At 38.2% G+C, this 23,200-nt stretch overlaps 1 long non-coding RNA gene across 1 annotated transcript in view; it reads right to left on the bottom strand.

Moving 5' to 3' along the window:
- Nucleotides 1-880: 880 nt before the first annotated feature.
- LOC144366542 (uncharacterized) overlaps nucleotides 881-23,200 on the bottom strand; it is a 36,909-nt gene continuing 14,589 nt past the window's right edge. Inside the window, exon 2 of the long non-coding RNA XR_013425594.1 lies at nucleotides 881-1,108. This is a non-coding gene — a long non-coding RNA (uncharacterized LOC144366542). The remainder of the gene's footprint in view (nucleotides 1,109-23,200) is intronic.

The raw sequence follows: 23,200 nt of genomic DNA on the forward strand, positions 1-23,200 counted from the left end.
TAATATGATCTGAGTGTCTTCAGTTTTTTTAGGTAGATTGAAACATGTAATTTACTGTTAAAAATATTTTTTGGTTTACTCAGTCTTTTTCCTTTACCTTTTAAAATTCTCTACATTTTACTGTGTTCGATTTAAATTTTCTCCTCTTATTTGGGAAGTATACTTTGTATCTCTTTATATAAATCTTCAGGTTTTCTGAACATAGACAGTTTTTACTAAATATCAGGATGAAAATTGAAAATTTTATTTTCCCCCACATACCTTGTGAAGTCTTAATTAATCATTTTATCTACCCTAATCTATAGCTTGAGACATATTCTATACTCATGAATTATTATCGTAATTCAAATTATTTTACATTATGGACATTCTCTCTTTGGATTCATGTATTGTGTTTTAATATCTAGTGAGACATTGTCATGGCTTAGATATAAAGTGTCTACCAAAGACTCCTGTGTTGAAGGCTTTGTCCCCAGTGCAGCAGTGTCAGAGGTGGGGGTTTAGGAAGTGACTGAATGACGACTCTGGACATCAACAGGGAGTTAGTGATTTGATGGCATTACCAGGAAGGAGTAAAAACTGTAAAAGGTGGGACCTGGTTGAATGAGTGGGTCCTTGGGGAGGAGGCATGCCCTTGAGGAATAACCTTGTCCCTGGCCCCTGTTTCCTGCTTCCTGTCTGCCATAAGCTGAGTAGCTTTGCTCTGTCACACCCTTGCTCCATGACATTTGGCCTCACCTAGGCCCAAAGCAATGATCCACTGGACCATGAGCGGACACTCTGAACCCGTGAGCCAGAATAAATCTTTTCTCCTTTAACCTGCCACGTATTTTGGTCACCATGAGGAAAAGCTGACTAATACAATGATCACAGTAGAATATTTGTTAATATTTGTTTATTCCTTTTATTTCATTATCAAATGAAAGTTGGAGGTTCTCATTGGTTTCATTTCCATCCATGTGACAAATGTCTTCCATCTGTCCTTTCATGTCCCTTCTCCAACCAATTCTCTCTCCTGAGAGGCTGCTCCAAATGATTTATACAACATTTTCTGTTGGGAAACGAGGTCCTTTGGATTTCTGTTGGATCCAGCGTATATGGCCAAGAGCTTAGAAGAAGAAGAGTATTTTTATACTTTTGAGCGACTAATAAATTTCTGATGTTTAAAAAAAAAAGAAATGTAATACTCATTCCAACATAGATTTAAAATAGCCACTTACTTCCCAAAGCAATACTTTCAGCTAAAATAATAGTCAAGATCATATATTTTGGTTCCTTTCCTGCTATTACTTGACAATAAAGGAAGGGAGAGTTTGTTAAAAAAAAAAAAAAAAGCGAATGTTTCCCCTCTTTGATCTGATATCCCAGGGTGGTCTGCTCCACAGGATACCCTTATATTTTGGAGATGATAACCATTCCCTCTTCTTTCTCCCTGGGGCCTACAAGTAATAAATACTGCTTCCCAGCCCTGGGTTCCTGCCTCACCCTGTGGTTATCCAATGTCCCACTCACCATTTTGCAATTAGTCTCTGTGCAAATAAACTCAAATTATCCCAGTTTTCACCGCCATTCATTTTATGTAAAGACACTGATGTCATTTATTTTTCAAAAGATTGGCCAAAAGATAGTTTGGCATAGGTTTCTTTATATCATTTTGTCTAGAACATGCTGAACTTTTTCAAAACACATGCTCAGGTCTTTAATTTTTTTTATCCAGAAACTATTTTTCAATTTGTCTTTGTTTATTGCATCTGTTCCAATTGTTTGTCTTTTTCCTTAGATTCACATGTAATTTTTATGTCATATACTTTTCTCTGTCATTATTATCATATTTTTATCTCTTAGGGCAAATAGAATATATGGGATTTCTTATCTGTAGTTTGTCTTCCTCTCTCTCTCTGTCTTTACTGTCATAGTTTTGTACCTTGTCTACATAGTTTGGAGAAAGTTATTACATTTACCCTTGGCATTACCCATTTGGTTTTCTGTAATCTTCTTCCCTTTGCTGGAATTTTTTCATTATTATTATATTACTAGTTATTAGTGTTTTAAGATTAACTCCACCCCCCGTGTTTATTTGGTAGCACTATTAAGGATACCTTTAATTCTTACTTTATAAGAATTTTATCTTGTTAATTATTGAGACTGAGTGATTATATTAAATTGTCTTCTGTTCCCTGTAGTAATTCACTTTCTAGGTGCTATTTCTAATAAATCATCAAGGTGGTTTTTAATTCTCATACTTTGTATTTTTAATGTTTTATTCTTAATGAATCATCCACTCTACAAAATTCTAGTTTCATTTAGTACCCATTTTGTGGCAAATACATTCCCAGTCTCACATATCAACCAGAAGAGCAAGATAGTGTAGATAACGTCCATTCCTGCATCTTCTGAGCTATTACTCAAACGTGGATGTGTGGACCGTTCACTCCCTAGTTATGCATCTCTTAGGGCAATTAGAATATATGAAAGTTCTTATTTGTAGTTTGTCTTCCTTCCAGGGTTTTTCCTGATTTTCCTCCATTTACAGTTTTTGCTTGCTTAACGTAATGGGCCACGCCCCTCATCTTTTTATACCTGCTTATCTTGGTCTCTATTTTTATTTTGCTTTTAGTTCTAAGCTGTATATAAAAAGAAAGCTGCTAATGATGAGAGGAAATGGGGGATGATGCCTTAGTAGAATGTTAAGGAAATTCCTGTGTAGATGACGAATAGACCATTGCCCATTTTAACATTTGGAACAGACCCAGGAAAACTGAACTGCTGGCTTCACATTAAGAGAACTGAAATAATTCTCTATTACTTGAGACCCCCAAATGAGCTCAATTAGAGAAAGAAAGTCATGTGTAGATCTTGGTGAAGAGTGGAAATTTCAATAGCCTCATAATTCATGGAGATGCATTGTGAATTATGGCAATGAATTGATCTTCTGCCTTTTAGTATTGTTTTGTTTTTGCCACATTTCTATATGTGTGCTGAGAGAAACTGCATCAGGGAAAAAGAGAAGCCTGAAGAGTATTTAAAACCAAGTTCATATAGTCTTAAAATGCAAGACAAAAATGGGAAAAGTGAGGCTTCGTTTGGAAATTTATAGACTTCCTTTCCTGTTGTTGGTTTTTAATGGTATTGAGGTAAGATTTATAAGGACCATGTTGAGAAGTCTACTCATTTCTCTTTAGTTATCTTGACCATTATCAGCTATTAGATTCCTTGCTCAGATTCAGAAAAGAATCTACTTTTCAGGGTCTGAATGTATATGCTGGAAAGATTGTCTTTTAAGAGAAAGAATGCAGACTCATGAACATAAAATTAGATGTACAATGATGACTTATTTAGAAGGGAAAAAAGACAAGATAGGTATGAAAAGTTTGACAAAAAAGAGGAACATCACAAAATTCAGAAATACAATATTTTTATTAGTTGACACAATTCTATACTTGTTTCTTTATCACACATTCTTAGCTGCATTTTTTAAAATCACTACTTCAAAAATCAAAATTTAACAATTTTTATTGAAGGATTAGAACACAAATTCACTATACCCCTGGCATGATTAATCAAACTTGTAATTAATGGTGCCTTGAGACATTAATTACATGTCTTTCAGCATCACAAGTCATTACTGGTATTGCCTTGCTCGTGTGTGTGTGTGTGTGTGTGTGTGTGTGTGTGTGTGTGTGTCTACCAAATCTGGAAAGCTTTCTATCAAGGTTCTCCTATTCTTCCTTTTGTTTTGTTGTGGTAAAAAAAAACACATAAAAACATTCTTAATAAATTTTAAGTGTACAGTTCATCAAGGTTAAATGTATTTCTATTGTTGTAAAGCAGATCACCATAACTTCTTTTTTTTTATTGGTTTCTTCATCTTGAAAATCTGAAACTTTACTCTCCTATTTCCCTGCAATGTGAGAGCTCACCTTCTACATGCTGTTTCTTTAAACTTGACTACTTTACATACTTCTTGTAAGTGGAATCATGCAGAGGTTGTCCTTTCATGACCGGCTTATTATCTTAGCATAATGTCTTTAAGATTCATCCATGTTATTCAAACTCCCTATTTACCAACAATATGATTCTATATTTAGAAGACTCAAAGAACTCGAGTAGAAAAATTCTCGAACTCATAAATGACTTCAGCAAAGTAGCAGGATATAAAATCAATATCCATAAATCAAATGCATTTATATTATATATATATATATGATAAATCAACTGAAAGAGAATTAGGAAAACTATCCCATTCACAGTAGCCTCAAAAAAAATTGTAACTCAATCTAACAAAAGAGATGAAAGACCTCTACATTGAAAACTACAGAACACTAAATAAAGAAATTGAAGAAGATCATAGAAGATGGAAAGATCTCCCATACTCTTGGATACACAGAATTAATATTGTCAAAATGGTCATACTACCAAAAGCACTATACAGGTTCCAATGATGTCCTCCATAGAAACAGGAAAAGCAGTCATAAAATTCATTTGGAAAAAATAAGAGGCCCAGAATTGTCAAAGCAATCTTTAGCAAGAAAAGTGAAGCAGGAGGCATCACAATACTAGACCTCAAATTATACTACAGAGCTATAGTAACAAAAATGGCATGGTATTAGCACCAAAACATTTAGACCAATGGTACAGAATAGAAGACACAGAGACATACCCACATAAATATGTTACCTCATACTAGAAAAAGGCTCCATAAACATACACTGGAGAAAAGATAGCCTCTTCAATAAATGGTGCTGGGAAAATTGGAAATTCATATGTAACAAAATGAAATTAGAATGCTATCTCTCACCCTGGAAAACACTCAACTAAAAATGGATCAAAGACCTAGGCATTAGACAAGAGATCCTACTCCTACAAGAAGAAAATATAGCCCCAAACTCCATCATGTTGGTTTAGGAACCAAATTCCTCAATAAGAATCCTAAAGCACAAGAAGTGAAATCAAGAATAAATAAATGGGATGGTATCAAACTAAAAAGCTCTTCACAACAAAGAAATAAACATAAAGATAGAGCCTTCAGAATGGGATAAAATTTTTGCTACCTGCACTTCAGCTAGAGCATAAATCTCCAGGATATATAAATATCTCAAAAAATGTAACACCAAAAAACAAACAAACAAACAAACAACAACAACAACAAACCCACAAATAACCCAATCAATAAATGGGCAAAGGAACTGAACTGACATTTCACAGATGAAGAAATGCCATTGGTAAACAAATATATTAAAAAATATTCAACATCACTAGTAATTAGAGAAATAATGCAGATTCAGACTACACTGAGATTTCATTTCACTCCAGTCAGAATGACAATTATCAAGAATACAAGTAACAATAAATGTTGGCGAGGATGTGGGGAAAAAGGTACACTTATACATTGCTGGTGGGACTGCAAATTGATGTAACCACTATGGAAAGCACTATGGAGATTCCTCAGAAGACTTGGAATGGAACCACCATTTGACCCATCTATCCCACTTCTTGGTATATACCAAAAGGACTCAAAATCGGCATTCCCCAGTGACATTACACATCAATGTTTATAGCAGCTCAATTCACAATAGCTAAGCCACATGTGTGTTCTGATGCCGCTCTACCTCTGTGTCATAGGGCTGAGCAGGTCAGCACAGAAGATGGTCTCTATCTCTGAATGGCATTTCTATACCAGAACAGTTAGCAATAACATAAACACTCATGGAAAAGACAATGAATTGTATAAATATATTTCACTAATTCTGAACCGAGTGTATTCACAATTCAACTTCTCTGTAGCAGTCAGATCACAGGTTTAGCGGTTTAGCAGACTGTCTATAGCTAAGGAGCTCTCTAAATGAGGCTGCAAAACAGCTCAGACTATTCTGAAACCAGTTTCTCCATTTCTCTTCCTCCCTTTTAAAGTACCCACTTGTCTTATCTTTACAATTCCACGTTTTCCATCTATCTGACAACGCCCATGTAGCTGTTCAAATCAGGAACAGGATTGACAAATCCTTAGGCAGGAATCATTCATAAGTTACATCTTTAAACAATGTACAGAGTGCCAGAACTGTCATTCGCACAGTTTGAGCACTCAATAAATTTAAAAATATATATTTTTAAAAAAGATAAATTTAAGAGTTCATCCCTGTTGTGCACTGAACTGAACAGTATCCTTAAGAAATTCATATGTTGTAGAACTAACATGAGTCCCTGAAAATGTGATATCAATGCTCTCAGGGCCTGGGGTCCAATCCTGGGTCAGAATTGACCAAGGGTCACCAGACTGGAAGCTGTGTTATCTAGAGAACCCTGAATCCAGGCTGTTCAGCGTAGATTGGACTTTACTAATAGACACCACAGCACAGTTGCGTCTTTATTTACGTTTGGCCTTCATGACTACTGTTGAGCCAGTGGAAGAATTTTTTCTACTCTGAAATACACATTGAGCATTTGGAAGTCGGTTCCACGCTGTCTTCAGCAATCCCAGGGTACAGAACGGGCCTCATGAACTCCCATTCTTGCTTACCAGTGAGCTGCCCCCTACGCTATTGTCCCATTCGTGATGAATGTCACAAAATATACTGTATTTCCTTTTCCTTTAGTGCACACTATTTCTGATGTGCATCCCTAGTCCCACATGTGGAGAGCACACAGTAATTGAGCAGAAATGCAGGTCAGCTGCCGCCTGCAGCATGATGCTCAGTGGCGTTAGCAAGAAGTGGGTCATGGAGTTACGCAATGGACTTTGAACAAGAGTTGATTTTTCCTTCTAAAGGACATTTAAAATGTCCTTCCACTGTCAGAAATTTGCCAAGCATTGACCTAACAAGGGTAATGCAGCCACTAAATAGAAACCAAACACAGAAAAGTCAAAAAGGAGAGAGAAAGCTAAATGCTGTTTACGTTAAACATAAGACAGGGTGCTAGCATCTTAAAGCACAGTGGAAAAGGCATCTGAGGTCAGGGTGAGGCATCAGAGGCCAAGGAACCCCGAAGATTCTAGAAATCCACCAGAATCCTGGACAGGTTCTTCCTGGCTGGCCTCAGAAGAAACCAGCCCTGCCACACCTTGATCTTGGACTCCTCACCTCCAGAGACAATAAATATATGTTGTTTTTAGCTCTCATGTTATGAAAACCCTAGAAAACTAATTTGGAACCTAGAGAGAGAAACAGATCAAGGCCAAAATCAATAGGATTCTCTGCCTTCCCATGAAATTCTGGCTTTGACTATGAGGAAACTACAGGATTCTGCAGCTGTCTCATAGCAGATGATAGGACCTGCGGTGGAGGAATGTGGCCCGTGGCAGTCTGGGAGATGTGGAAGCATGGTACACATGGAGAGCCAAGCCAGGGTTCACGGTCATGAGGGTTGGAAGGGTGATGAGACTGCAGCTCTGACTCAGCCCCGTGTCTTCTGGGTACACAGTTCAAACAGCAAGGAAACAGAGTGCTGGCCTCTGGGGGATCCCCATGGAAACGGTGGCCATGCCAACACAGGGGGGACCTGGGTGTGGGCTCTGTGATACCCTTTTCCACGGCATGAACCCTCCAGGATCAAGTCCGTATTGGCCACAGCACACGTGGAACAAGGTTTGGTGGTGTCCGACCTGGGATGCTCACTGCACCATCACCGTCAATGCCATCGTCCTAACTTCTACAATCATTCCTTGTCTTAGTTTTTGAAAGTTTTCCAGGATCTCAAAGTCTAGACATAGAAGAGGACAGTGACTGCTCTGTGTAGTGGGGGAAAAAAAAAAAGCAACAAACAACACCTTGTGTCCTGGAATCATAAGACTGGAATAAATCCCAGCAGAGCCTAAGATCCAATCTTCTATCACTGAGTCATTTCTCAAAGATAAGAAGCTACCTTAGAAAAGAAGGGTGAGAATTCTCCGTCTTCTCTGGTGTCTCTAGGTGGAATTCTAAAGGAAAGAAGAGGCGCATCGGTGATACTGAAAACTCACGTTGTATTCACTCCACATGTTACAACGTGACTTTTATATCTGTCATTGCATTGATCCTTCTCAGATATTATCATCTTCCTGATACAAATCAGGAAATATCAATTTTTTTTCCCTAAAAATGAAACTCCAGATAACTGGCTCACTTCACACATCTAGTAATTACCTGATGAAATCTCCCCTTCAGAACTTCTAGCTGCAAATTCTATTTCATTTGCACCACGACCTGCTGGAGAAAAGAAGCAGCAAAGGAGGAGAAAGGAATAAAAGCAGAAGGGAAGGGAAATGGTGTGGGGTTAGGCCCACGTGATAAGGGCTTGGTCCCCAGGGTGGCGCTATTGGGAGGTGGTGGCTCCCTTTAGAGGTGGGGGCCCTGAGGGAGGATTTGGATCACTGGGGTTGAGTCCTTGAAGGGGATTGTGGGACACTGATCTGCTGCTTTCTCCTCTTTGCTTTCCAGCTGCCACAAAATGAGCAGCATTGCTCTAATACAAGCTCCCTACCATGATGTACCAACTCGTCACAGGCAAAGAAGCAAGAGAACCAAGTAACCATGGGCAGAAACCTCCTAAACTATGAGCCAAAATAAACCTTCCCTCTTACTAAGTTGATTTTCTCAGGTATTTTGTTAGAGTAATAGACTGCTGACTAACACACCTTCTGTCCCTCCACCTCCACTGTCTACGTGGATCTATGAAGGGAAACTTTGAAAAATTGAAAGTACTTGTTACAACTAACTAAGCTATGGGATACATTTCAGATCTCAATTACTGGGAAGGACTCCACAAAATACAAGAAGGTTATTGAAGTGATACAGTTAGTGTTGGCCTTTCAACTTGAAAATCTGGATGCAAACTCATTTTCCAAATGGTTCTTGAGTAAGATCCAAATAATAAAACAAATAATTAAACTTCTACCTGCATAGCTTATATATGCCACTGGTCCTCGGGTGGATTTTCAGAATTAATAACAAAGCAGGATGGACTGAGTGAATGTAATCGGGGTAAGCAAAGAGGATGATGTGTGAACTCATAGATTTATATTTTTCTATCATTCATTCATTTACCTAGATATTTTAAAACCTTGATAGACTGTCCGGAGGCACCAGGGCACAAAAATGAATAGGACATGACTGCTTCCAGACCTAGGAGGAGAGACAGGTGTGGAAGGACAGGACCACAATCCAGAGAGGGCTGGGCTGTAGAGCATAGGACAAGGGTCTGCAAACAAAACACATGTATATGGGCAATGCCTGTGCAAACTGCTGGGGTAAGGACAGGCTCCCAGGACATGACTCCTGATGTTACACTCAATGGCTTAAAGGAATAATAATAATAGCAGTAATGCCATAAAATCTCCTTGATGCTTGCAACACAGCAGGTGCTATTTTAGCACGTTATATCTCAGTTCTTTGGCTTCTTACTGCCACTCTTGAGGCCGGTGCTATTATCATCCCCATCTCATAGATGAAGCAACCAAGATCCAAGGTCATAGAGTTATGAAGGGGCATAACTGAAATCGGAACGCAGTATATGCATACAGCAGGCACTGATCAAATCCAGCTTCCCTTGATTAAACCCCAACACTGTTTCCACCTCCAGTAATCAGACAAACAAGATGAAGTACGGTTACATAGAAAGATAGGATGCAATTAGGTCATAGATTGATGGCAAATCATAGAGGCCTTGTTTGACATGGGAACACCTGTGAGTTTCTCCTGATGTCTTTAATTACACACAGATATCTCACATCGATCCATTTGCTTACATTTCTCTTGCAGATATACACACCCATCTCCCTTTTCTTCAGTTCGTTCACATCCTTTTAAGCCCTCCTCCTCTGTGCACCTCCAGGGATTAAACCCCACTATCCAACTCTTCCAGTAAAAATAGTCTGCATCACATAATCCCCTAATCCTGTCTGATTCTGTGCACTAAATCTTCACTTGGATTTATCCTATCACCCCATAAGTCACACACTCTTTAAAGCCAGGAACTGGGTCCTATTTACCTTCTATATCTCCATAGTATCTAGTTCGGTTAGTGAGCAGTTGAAAGTTACTGAATAAAAACTAATAAATTGATCAACTACGGGAAGAGTCACATAGGTTGTTATGAGCATTTCTCAAAGCAAAAAAAATCCCAGCATTTCTATCTGGTTTATCTGAGTGCCTGTTACATAATCAAGAGATTTAAATTTCAACAATAGATAATTATAACTTGTTTGGCAAAGACCCAAACTGCTGCCTAAAATGAAAGGAGGAAGAAAGATAAAATAATAAAAATAAATCACAACACACATATTAGCTCTCGCTGATTTTTTAATTCTCCTTCATCATAACAAGTATTATTTTCAAAACAATCATTATATTTTAAGACCAGAAGGTCTCTTTAATGTTTAGATTATTTTTCTGACACCGTCCAATTCACCAATCTCTAGCCCTATTATTCTGACAGAATTTAATTTTAAATTAGCCTTGACATTTAAGAGAGTATTTTTAAAGACCTTGCAAGTAGGAAATCCCATATCCTTCCATAGTAATCCATCCCTCTCAGCCAATTCTTCCCTATGTTTAATCTAAATCCCATACACAGCAGTTGGCGCCCATTTCCTCTTGTTTTGACCCTGGATGCGTAAATGGAGAATACTTGATTATCATCAATTATGACTAAACAATTCTTTTTTTAAAAAAAAGTACTATTAAGTAACCCAGAACTCTTGTGTTGAGTTGAATTATCAGTTATTTTAACCTCTCCTTCTAGGTCTTATTTCTTAATTATTTTTTATCTTTGCTTTCAAATTCTAAATTATCTAAATATCTTTATATGGAGTCCAAGGCTTAAAATTGGAGCCCAGAGAATGTCTGACAAGTGGCAGGCATAAGTTAAAAATGACCTCAGGGGTCCTGATTTCTATGCTTTGATTCCTGCTTCACAGGATACTGCTTCACACTCCCTCAGGGCCACCTACCTAATCCATTGGGTGATAATCCCCCTAAAACACCCACTAACCAGATAAGGAAGAGAATGTGAACTCCCACTTAGTGCCCTGCCCCTGGAACTCAATACTTGTAACTGAACTTCTCTATGACTCTCCTGCCATTTCTTCACATTAACGAGGAGTCTACACTAACAGTGGTGATCCTATCCTCCAAGATCAACACCATTGTTAAGCAAACTTAATGAGTATACTTCTATTTTCTTTTTCTGAATTAAAGGACCACTTTGTCCAGATCGTTCCTCCCCCAAGTTGGCATGTATTTTAATAACCATTCTTTGGGTTTGATCCTCTGTCCAGGGATCCTCCACAGAACGGCCATAATCCAATTTCCTAATAGACTGATGAGTGTTTCCTGTAGAATATAATTTCAAACATGTTTAAGTCAAAACAGAGTGTATCGACTCTTCCAAATCTTTGTTTTATGGTCATAATGAATGAGTCGGACAAGGTTTTCCTTCATGAGTTCTCAGTAATATGTCCAAGTTTAAACCAAAATAAAACTAAATCCAGGTCACTCCCTTTTGACTTTACAATGTAGACTCATGCATTACTATCGGTTTTCTTCCACTAAGCATAGTATCATTACCAATTGCCAGAAATTCTTCTCTGCCTTGTGTTTTTTTTTTCCAGCTCTCAGATTGCTTCACAATCCCTGATCTTGTTTTTTTTTCTATTAATCCTAAAAACTTCACTATTAATTCTATATATTTCTTAAAAATATCTTTGATTTTTAATGACATCCAAACAACCTGTCCGGCTGGGGCTGTTGCTCAGTGGTAAAGTGCTAGCCTCACACGTATGAGGCACTGGGTTCAATTTTCAGTACAACATAAAATAATAAATAAATACATAAAAAAGATACTGTGCTCATTTGCAACTAAACAAAATTGAGCAAACAAAAACAACAACAGCCTGTCAAGTCCATCAAACTAGGCAATTCAGGGAAAGAAAAAATTAAATTGTATGTTTGATGAAATTAATTAGTCTATATTATCAAAATTACCTGAGATAGTAACCTTAAATGTATCCCTGAAGGCATTTTAAATGACTTCAATTTCAAATGTAATTCTAGGTTCAGAAACTTCTATTTTTTTTCACACTTTGTTATTGCAGTTGTTATTTTTTTTCTTGAAAGAATGTTTAGTTCCTTTGATCTATCTTGTTTCCTAAAAGTTTTAGTCTAGAAAAAAAAAATTTTACCTAGTTCCCTGAGATCCTTGAAACTGATCTGAAAGCATATTAACTATATTAGCTTCACTTCATTGATAGAAAAGAAACTGTGAAGTAGTTCCAACCACCAAAAACATTAGTAGTGGAATTAAGAGCTTAAGAGTCAGGGATCCTCCGTCTCAGATGCAATTGGAGCTGCCGTGTTAAAATGTTGGAAGGTACTTCTCCAATATTACCTTTGACCTTCTTTTCCTTTCTAGGGATCCCCACCCCCATTCATCCTATTTGTTTCTTGTGTGATCCTTTTCTTCCACTTCACCTTACATAGCCATGTTCTCAGCTTTACTTTGGGTGCCTAAATATTGACCACATCATATAAATAATATCTCTCTATATATAAGTTAAATATCTTTTAGTTCAAGTGTGTGTTTGTGTGTGTTTGTGTGTGTGTGTGTGTGTGTGTGTGTGTGTGTGTGTGTGTGTAAATTTGGATCTGGCATTATCCCCAAAGGCTCATGCATTAAAGGATTGCTCCCTAATGGTGGTATTATTGGTTGTTGGTGGAAACTTTGCATGGAGCCTAGTTGGAGAAAGTAGATCACCTGAGGCATGTTCTTGAAGGGAATATCATGTTCCTGGCCCCTTCCCCTGCCCCCCTCTCTCTCTCTGCTTCCTGGCTACCATGAGATGAGCAGCTTATTCCACCATGCCCTCCCCACCTTGATATTCTGCCTCACCAAAAGCCCAAAGTAAAGGGGCCAAGTGACTATGGACTGAATCCTCTGAAACTGTGAGCTAAAGTAAGTGTTTCCCCTTTTAAGATGATTTTCTCCAGTATTTTGCCATAGTTGTAGAAACTTGGCTAATACCATATATTACTTACTAATATAAAGTATATTCCTTATTAATATAAAGCTTCCTATTTTAAAGTTCCTATTCTGGATTCCATTCTCTATAATTCTGCTCTGATGCTCCAATACAGGCATTTTATTAGTTCTTCAGCATGTCCTATACTTCTGTGCCTACATGGCAGTATACACAAACTATTCATCTTTTTCTGAATACTAAATTTCTACCTATCAAAGTGAAGCTCTTATATATAAAGTTTTCTCAAGTATGTTCAGATATGAGGGACTCATGTCCAACAAATGATCTATTGGAGTGGAGAAGTAAAAATTTGAACATCTAACAATTGTTAGTCTGAAAAATAAGAAATAAATTAAGGATTGCTAATAGTTAATATATCAATTGTCCCTAAGGCCATCATCACATGACCTATACACCAGGCAAGGATTCTACAGTCCACAGTCCACAGCCATCTAAAGTCTGAGTACAACAGTAGGGGTGTGTTTGTATCTGTCCATCATTCATCTTCAGCATATTGTGACATTTTTCAGGTTACATAGATATTTGGATAATATCATCTAGGTTTCAATTGTTGTTGTTTTGGGTTTTGCTTTTGTTTTATTTTTTGGTACTGGTAACTGAAGCTATGGGTGCTCAACCGCTGAGCCACATCCTCAGCCATTTTGTTTTTTACTTTCTATTTTGAGAAAGGTTCTCATTATGTTGCTTAGAGCCTTGCTAAGTTGCTGGGGCTGGTCTCAAATTTGCAATCCTCCTGCCTCAGCCTCCTGGGTCCTTGGGATTACAGGTGTGGGCTATCACACCTGTCAAATTTTATCTAGCTTATGAATTGAATTCTCACACCATAGTATGTTTCTTACACAGAGATTTCAAACTGAAAATAATAGTAATAGGTAAGCACTGGCAGACGAGAATAAATGACAAATATATCATTTTACTTCTTCCTAATATGAACTATAAATCAATCACCTTACATGCAAAAACTATGATGGTTGAACCAGGTCTTTCTTGTAAACAACATTACTGTTAATGAAAAAGTTAGTAATAGCATATTTTAAAAGGCAAGAAAGGTATTATTTTGTTCAACATCAATAAAACTCTTTTAAAAATATTGCCTATTTCATCTTTGGATTATCTCTTACATTTCTCTTTTTATATACAACTATAATGTAGTGATGATATTAGTAGAGTACATATATATAATTTACATAAAATATACATCCTAAGCAAGTATGCAAAAAATTTACCAATGAGCTGCACAACTAAAAAGCATGGGGGTCCCCCCTTTTGTCCCTAGATACGTAGCTAGGTAGACCTCACTTGTGGAATTCATTCCTTTCTTTCTTTTATTACAGTTACTTACATAGAGTCGTGATTTGCCTCCCCGTCTTTTCTACACCACGATCTCCTAGAGAAGAGGGTTATGTCTAACTCACATGTGATGTCCACTGTGCCCACCATGCTCATTGGGTGCATTAGTGACTGTTCCATGAATGTCTCGTAGATGGATGAACGGAGGCCTAGATGGAGTGAGAGGATGGACAGATGGACATGCTGTGATTTACAGTGCTATTGAAACTTCTTCCTAGTTGGATTCTGACAAAGAACGCTTCAGATGCCACTCCTAAGGCAGGAGGGGTTAAATAGCAGCCTGGGTGTGCCTAGAAAAAACAACAACTTATGATTTCAGTTTCCTTGAGAAGAGTGTCATGTTTCAGGAAGTTGAAAGAAGGTAGAGTCCAAATTACTCGTGGCAGTAGTTTCTCTCTTTGAGGACAACCAGGGTTCCTGACAGAGAGTCCTTTGCCCCAAAGAAGAGTACCTGGTTTTCCTCCTCAGTGACAGAAGTTTTCTCCTGCCCTGTATTGCCTGAACCTACACCGTCACCCAGGGCTTGGTTAGTTACATAAACTGAACTGACATAAGGAAATGCATCTCTTGTGCTTCATTTAGACAAGGCCTGTTCACGGCACAGTGGTTCAGGGCCATAGCCACCTTCCAAACAAACCACACAGGACAACCACCAAGGATAAGATATTTTAATCACAAAATTCTACACGAGGCTAGCATTGTAATTACCAAGGGCTTAGTGTTTCCTGTTCTTCAGGAGACAAGGTGGGGCAATGGAAGATGATAACGCCCCATGACATCCATAAAGCTGAAAGGAAGAGCAGAGCTGACTTTAAAGGGAGGAGGTTGCTAGGGAGAAAGTGTCTCAATCTGATAAGCAAACTGCTGCACAGGCTGCATTCAGAGATAGGCATGAGGTAATGGAATGAACTATGGCAAGGAAGGAACTCCAACAACAGCATCCAAAGAAAAAGAGAAGGCGAGCGCGCACCCCCAGTGTGGTCAGAGCTATTTTGGGTATAGATGCTCTACTGTACTTCAGGACACTGGAGAGTCTCAAACACCCTTGGCACTTCGTTTCTGACAAGTTTTAGCTAAACACAGAGCTCATGAAGTCCAGACACCACGATGACCAGAGCCAGGCAAAGCCACGAGGCAGCTTCCAACTACTCTGCCAGGAGAAGACTGGAAGATCAAAGGGGTCAAGTCAGCCAGCAAAAGGCCTTGCCCAACCACCCCCCTCTGCCTCTTAGCGCTGTAAGGGCTTGCAGGGGAAAATAGAAGCTCTGAAATCCAAAGTCTCAGGGAGGGAGTCCTGAGAAAGGAAATAATTTCCACTTGTACACACCAAATCCAGCTGCAGTGGAATCATGACACTTTCACTTTGGTGTTAAGAATTTGGCTGCACTGTTAGGGAGTAGGAAGGGAGTGTGGGGTATTTCAGGAACTCATAGCCATAGCATAAGGATGCTGGTTTGGGTAAGGATGAGGTTTGTTTCCATTTCTGCCCAGCTAGAAGCCTAACTATCCCAGATAGTTCAGAGGTGACTTCCAAACTATTTAGGGCTACAGCCCTTTTATAAAGGCTCTCAAGCCAGGGAAAGTCACACAGTGGGGAAGATCATAAAGCCCTCTACAAGTTATGAAACGAATGTATTATAATGAAGTCAAAAACAGTGAGATGAAATCTTAGAGTAATTTTGATTTGCATTTCTCTAATTGCTGGAGATGTTGAACATTTTTTCATATATTTGTTGATTGATTGTATATCCTATTTTGAGAAGTGTCTGTTCAGTTCCTTGGCCCATTTATTGATTGGGTTATTTGGTTTTGGGGGTGTTTATCTTTTTGAGTTCTTTAAATACCCTAGAGATTAGTGCTGTATCTGATGTGTGAGGGGTAAAGATTTGCTCCCCAAATGTAGGCTCTCCATTTACCACACTGATTGTTTCTTTTGCTGAGAAGAAGCTGTTTAGTTTGAATCCATCCCATTTATTGATTCTTGGTTTCAATTCTTATAGTATAGGAGTCTTATTAAGGAAGTTGGGGTCTCATCCAACATGATAGAGATTTAGGCCTACTTTTTCTGACTCATAATGGCGATGGAGAGAGAGCATGGGAGGACTGGAGGAACTTCAGATAGGGCAAAGAGGAGGGAAGGGAAGGGAGGGTATGGGGTAGGGAAGACAGTGGAATGGGTCAGACATTATTATCCTAAGTACACATATGAAGACACGAATGGTGTGAAAATACTCTGTGTACCATCCTTGACTTGAAAAATGGTGCTCTCTATGTGTAATATGAAATGCATTGCATTCTGCCATCATGTTTAACAAATTAGAATAAATAAATAATAAAACATGAAGTCAAAAATAGATTTCATGTACAAACACTTTGGCAAAATGTTTTGCAATTTCTTATGAAATTATATGTACACCTACCCATGACACAGCAATTTCACTCTTGAACTTCCAAGATAAATGAAAACATAGGTCCACATAAAGACTTGTACAGGAATGTTCATAGCATCTTTATTCATAACAGCAAAATCTAGACAAAAACTCAGATATCCATCACCAAGATAATAGATAAATAAATTACAAAATATATTCCTATAATTAGATATTCTTCAGCAAAAAAAAAACTATTGACATTCACAACCTATATGAATTTTGCAGACATTTTACTGAGCAAAGGAAGCCCAACACAAATGAATACATATTTTATTATTTCATTATATGAAGCTCTAGAACAGGCAAAAGTAACATTGAGATTGCTTGAGAGATGAAGGGAAAAATTGATCGGAAAGGGCAATTTTCTGAAATGATAGAAATATTCAGAATCTTCCTAGGGGTAGAGATTACATTAGGTATGCATTTATCAAAGCTCATGGAATTGCATACTTAATATTTCTTTATCTTACTGTATGAAAATTGTATCTTCAAAAACAGTAAACAACGAATAATGGATTCTCCACCAGAAGGAATCAGGGATCAATGGAGAAAGCCTCATTCCAGAACTGGAGTAGGAAAAATACAAGATGGTATTGATACCATTTTACTAGAAATTAATAAAGTGACCAGAATATATCTGAACATTCTGGGCAGAATCCATCAAAGGGATGCCAGAACAAAATTTCTGCTTTCACTTCTACCCGCTATCAAAAACAAGTAAGTCAGTGTCTTGTAAACCTATCAGATAGCCAAGAATAAAAGAAACTAGAATTGAAGTAAAAAGTCCCTCCTAGGAAATGCTTTCAACTTCTATAATCTTTTGTAGAAGAAATAAAATTTATAAGAATTTTACAGACTAAATTCTACGCCCAAAGAGAATCTGCACGTGGACATCAAAACTTTTCCACTGACATTGGCTGAGTGCTCATGCAAAAGTTTATAAGCAGGGCAAGAATGGGAGGCAGGAAAACCCAGAGAAACCCTCCACGGCACTCAGGCTTTCATTATGCACTTGGTAGAAACTGTCTGGAACTGGAGGAAGCCCAGAAAAGCACAAAGATATTCCTTGGAGGAGGATCTGTCCTGTAATGAAAGTGTGTGAGCTCTTCTGACCTGCTCCAGCCACGACAGGACATTGGAAAACCCTTACAGCTGCTCTAAGCATTCCCTGAATACACAGCCCGGCACTTCAACAGTGTGGGCAAGGCAACAGAGCGGAAAGAGGGCTCTCCAGCCACAGAAAGCTGAGACGGAGAACAGAAGAGCAGGGGGTAAGCCTGAGCAACATAGAAAAGTGGAATCTATTTTATAAAGAGAATGAAGTTCCCCTTGGTTCAGGAAGCTGAAGAGTGTTTGTTCAAAGAAGTCTTGCCCCACGGAAGGTAAAGTAATGACTCATTCCTGAATCATTAACCTAATGGTGAACTAAATCTAATTAAAACAACAGTAAATTACCATCACGGCTCAACTACAGTTTAAATGGATTGCTGACAGAAGAGAAAAAGAAAAGAAAAATAAAGGTTTTCACTTTCCTGGGCACGTTATATCATTTTCTTTGGTTTCTTCTGTGTTTGTTTGTTTGCTTGTTTGGACACACAATGTCCTGCATGCTATCAAAGATTACAAAACACATAAAGAAAAATATCTTTTTACTAAAGTATATAGAAATGGATTCAGAGGTGACCCAGAGGCTAAAATTCTATGACAGATACTTTCAAATAACTATGATAAATATGATAAAGGGTCTAAAGGGAAAGGTACAGAGAATACAGGACCACATGGCTAATTTTGCCCCCCTAACTGAAACCCAAGAAAGGACCAAATGAAATTGCTGGAAATAAAATATATAACATCTAACAATTCTTCAATTCTTCCATCAACTTATCAACAGACTGGAAACATCAGGGAATAGAATCAGTAAACTTGACAACAGATCAATAAAAGTCACGCCATTTTAGCACAAAAACGTGAAAAAAATGACTTAGCACTGTTCAAGAGTCTAAAGTGTAATTAATATTTTATATTATGAATTAAAGTTTAATAAAAGTTTACAAAAGAAAAAAAATTACAACTTTATAATAAATAAACCCGATAGAAATAACATTAACCAAGAATTCAGAAAGCATCATCAACATTGTGATAAACCAATATACGCCATCTGATATGATAGATGGAGAAGAGCAAAACTTCAATGGCATAACTGCCCCAAAGCACTTAGTCTGAATCTTATGGTAAAGAGTAGATGAGATGAAATTGAAGGTTATTCTGAAGATCATTGAGCTATATTTTTCAATGTTTTAAGATCAAGAAAGGTAAGGAAGTCTCACAAATTAGCCCATATATAAAGTAACCAAAGAGACATGAAAACTAATGCAATTAATGATTCTGAATTGGATCCTGAATAAGGAAAGATGCCTATAAAAGTCATTATTGGCAAACTAATAAAAATTTAATAAAAAATTAATATTAAATATTAAATGTGGATTGTATGTACTTAATGTACAGCCCACAGTCCACATTTAATATTAGTTAATTTTTAATATATACCAATTATCTACCTATCTACCTAAATGCTAAAATTTCTTGTTTGATAATTGAACTATGGCTATATAGGAGAATATCTGTATTCTTAGGATGGCCAGTTACATGTATCAAACTTATACTCAAATTGTTCAAGGTGTGTCTGCTTGTGTGTATGTGTGTAAATATATATACATACATATACCTGCATGTTGCATATACACCTACATATATAAGTGCACACAGAATAACTAAGCAAATGAGACAAAATATAAATATTTGGTAAATGTGGATTAAGCACTTTTGAAATTCCTTATGCAATTCATGCAGTTTTTTTCATAAGCTTGAAATCATGTCAAAATACAAAGTTATCCCCAAAGAGCATCCTTAAAATGAAACATTGCTCCAGAAAACACATGTTGCTTGATAAATGGTTACAAAGCAAGTGGAGAAGTTCTGTGGCCAAGCAAGCAAACTAGAATTTCTTGGGTGGTCAAGAACATGGGTCAACTTTATGGATTCTGAAATGACATTGGCCTGGAGTTTGGGAACTTTAAAACAGGCAGGGACCCAGGCACTACCATGGTCCACCCTCTTCCTTTTACAGATAGGAAAATTGAAGAGAGGTGTGAAACCCAAGCTTCTTTGAGGAAGGTCATACCTTCTCAGGCGCAGTCTTGGTTTCTCATCTATCCATCATATTACCTTCTCAAGAACTCAAGACTGTTCTAGCAGCCTCCTCCTCAATCTCCTCCTCTCTAAACCATTCCAGAGTTCTAACACCATAGTCTGGGCAGTTCTTCACAATTTGCCAGACCCAAGGTGTGTCTGCTTACTGTCATGACTTTTCTCATAGAGGATGATCTTGAGCGCTAAGGAAAGTGGCCCTGGCTCCTGGGGGCAGCATAACTCTTCCTCTTCACCCTCAGCTTACCTTTTCCAAGTAGAGATTCGTTTTAATGACTGCCCCTCCTATTTTTATTGACCGGCTGTTGAGATTTATTGAATACTAAGTGTATACTTATCACTTCTCTATCACATTGATAATATGACTTATTACTTCCAATTTAGTTATCTCCTGATTAAGAACTAAATAAGGGTGGGGTTTGTGTATGGGAAGGGGCAGACAGTAGAAAAGGTTGGGACTTCTTTTCCCACTAATACAGGCACTCTGTAGTATGTGACGTGTGACCCCACTGGTGGACACAACATACCAATAAGGAGAAATTTTGGATTCTAATCCCATGTTGATCTATAGCTAGCCTGATTATTCTCCACGACCACAAGGTAAGCCTTAAACCTCATACTGAGATTCAATATAAACTCCTCCTTCTCTGAAAAAATATCTTGTAGCAATGACCCCACTAAAGGTCTCATAATCTATTCTTCCTATATGAAGGCTGGTTTGGCCACCAGTGTAATAACTATTTCAACCACAGCATGCTTTGTGAGTGCATTGCTTATAATGGCTTTTAATACCTTTTCCTAAAGAATGGTTCACCATTAGCAAGGTCTTTGCAGTTACCCTACACAGTGGGGCTAAGTCTAAGAGATAGTAATGGTTCTCTGTTAAAAACCATTTCACTCCCATACCTCTCTTCACTCTGCCACTTCCAAATCAGCAGTGAGCACATTTTTTTTGCTTCTTTTTCACATTTCTTCTATCTTCCTCTATCATTTAGTTCCCACTGAGAGCTTTTTGGTATCCACCCATTATCACTTCAACTTGGGAGACAAAGTTTTACCTGGGTAGAATTTGATGAGCTGATATTCAAAGAAAAAGCAAGAAGGAGACATTGAAGAATAAATAAAAAGGGATATAGAGATACCAAGTCAGATATTTCCAACCACCAAAGGCACAGCAATGGAGCTGACCCTTGGAGTGGTGAGAGTCTTTGCAACCAGAGACATCCTGGGCTTGTGGACTTCTTTATATTCTATACGTAGCTATACATCTTACATAGCCATTCTCAATCACATTTGTTAACTGAATGATCTCTCGCACATATATGCAGATGTGACACTGCTCACCTGTTATTGGAACTCTTCGAGGAACACTATTCTATTTTGTATTCTATTCAGCACATTCCCCTCCCCACCCCCAACACAAGGTGCCACCTATCAATCAAGGACTTTGTTATCAGACAAACTTGACTTCAAATCCTGCTCTACCCTTACTACATCTGTGACAACAGGAAAATAATCTCTGTAAGGTCCAGCCTCCTTTGTCAAGGTTAGGTGAGATAATATGAAATTCAGTTGCAAATAATTTTCTGACAAATATGAGTTAAGTAAAATGCCTTTCTCTCTTGTACTTTGTTTTCTACTAAATCACAACATGATACTTTGTACATATTCCTTTATGAAATGAATATGAGAGTGTCTTAAAATGTGAGTGTGTCTTTATATGTGCCATAAAATAAGTCGTAACACTCTGCAGTACCTTGCCACACCTAATTGCATGACCACAAGGATACAGCAGCCCCGACCCTCACACAAACCTTCACTTTTAACCCTGGCTGTCTGTACCCAGAGAGACTGTGTACCCTGGAAAAGTATATTCTGTTCAAGGATTTTCATGGTTATGTACACATCTTCATTAGAGTACTTGGTCTATATCCTAACAACCCAGGGGCAGATTAGCTCCTGTGGCTACTATCCTGCATTTAACAGCACCACTCTGGAGGTCCAGTGCTATTCCAGAGACCTGTAAAGAGATGGTGAGAGAAACCAAGTTCCCATGCCAACATGCTCCCAGCCCTCAGAGTAGTTGAGGGCAAAGGGTCTAGAGCCAGATTGCCTGCATTCCAGGCCAGCTCTTCTGTTTACTTACTCTATGATTTTGGAGGAAGTTATTTAGCCTTTCTAAGTCTTAGTATTCTCATTTGCACAATAGGGATGAGTGTGGAGCACTTGTTAAGGTTTGCCATTTAAGGTTCGTCGTAAGGACCAAATGGACAGACATATTGAGAGCATGTGATCCAAAATCGGTGCACTAGTGACTTAGAGCATGCTCACCATTAATATCCTCATGGCGTTTGGCATACTTGGTGACGTTCCCAGGAGAGCTCAGAATCTACCCGAGAAACTCGAAAGCTTAGTCTGTCCTTGACTGGTCATTTCTTAACTAAAGACCCTTGAATGCTGTTAAGTCTATATATACCTATGTCCTCACCAGAAAGCACTGGTATGTCTGCCTCATCTCCTCCTTTGTCACCAATGCTGTTCTGGAATACAGGGTCCAGTTGGTAAGTCACAGATATCAGTGGTACCACATACCTTGCCAGATAATTCACTCTCAGAAAGAACACTGCTAATAAGGACAGAGAGATAGAAGTATCATAGGTACAAACGGGACCCTGGGGCTGACCCATTTTACTTCTTCCTTAGAAGTTTTGTGTTTAGGTTTAGAATAGAGATTTGCAGCCTGTGGGAAGACAGTGCCCAGAGCAACTGCAGGTTGGCATTCAACAGTGGACCAGTGGCCGCTCTCTTCCTGACACGTGTGACAGAGGATGCTGCCTTCTCTCTTAGCACCATGACACCATCGCAGCAGATGCCTGTGTACGCTCATGAGGACTGGGTTGTGACGTCCCCCGCACAGTTGTTAGAGCAGCCAGAGTCAAAGCCTTGGGAGGGCTCCTTTAGAAGGGTATTTGAAGGATAAGTCAAGTTTTTTGTTTTTTGTTTTTGAAGTTGTTTTTGGATTTTTCAATGACCCACCTGCCACCAAAATAGAAATTTCCTTCATTCCAGAGGTAATTTACTTTCTTCCAGAGATAAGTGATAACATATTAATCTTTAAATTCCTTTCTGAGAGAAAGAACAAATATCTAATAAGTAAATAAGTATATGTAGACATTCATGTACTGTCATAGTACACTTT

This window comes from Ictidomys tridecemlineatus, chromosome 9, assembly GCF_052094955.1.
Source record: "Ictidomys tridecemlineatus isolate mIctTri1 chromosome 9, mIctTri1.hap1, whole genome shotgun sequence".
In the NCBI taxonomy this organism is placed as follows: domain Eukaryota; kingdom Metazoa; phylum Chordata; class Mammalia; order Rodentia; family Sciuridae; genus Ictidomys; species Ictidomys tridecemlineatus.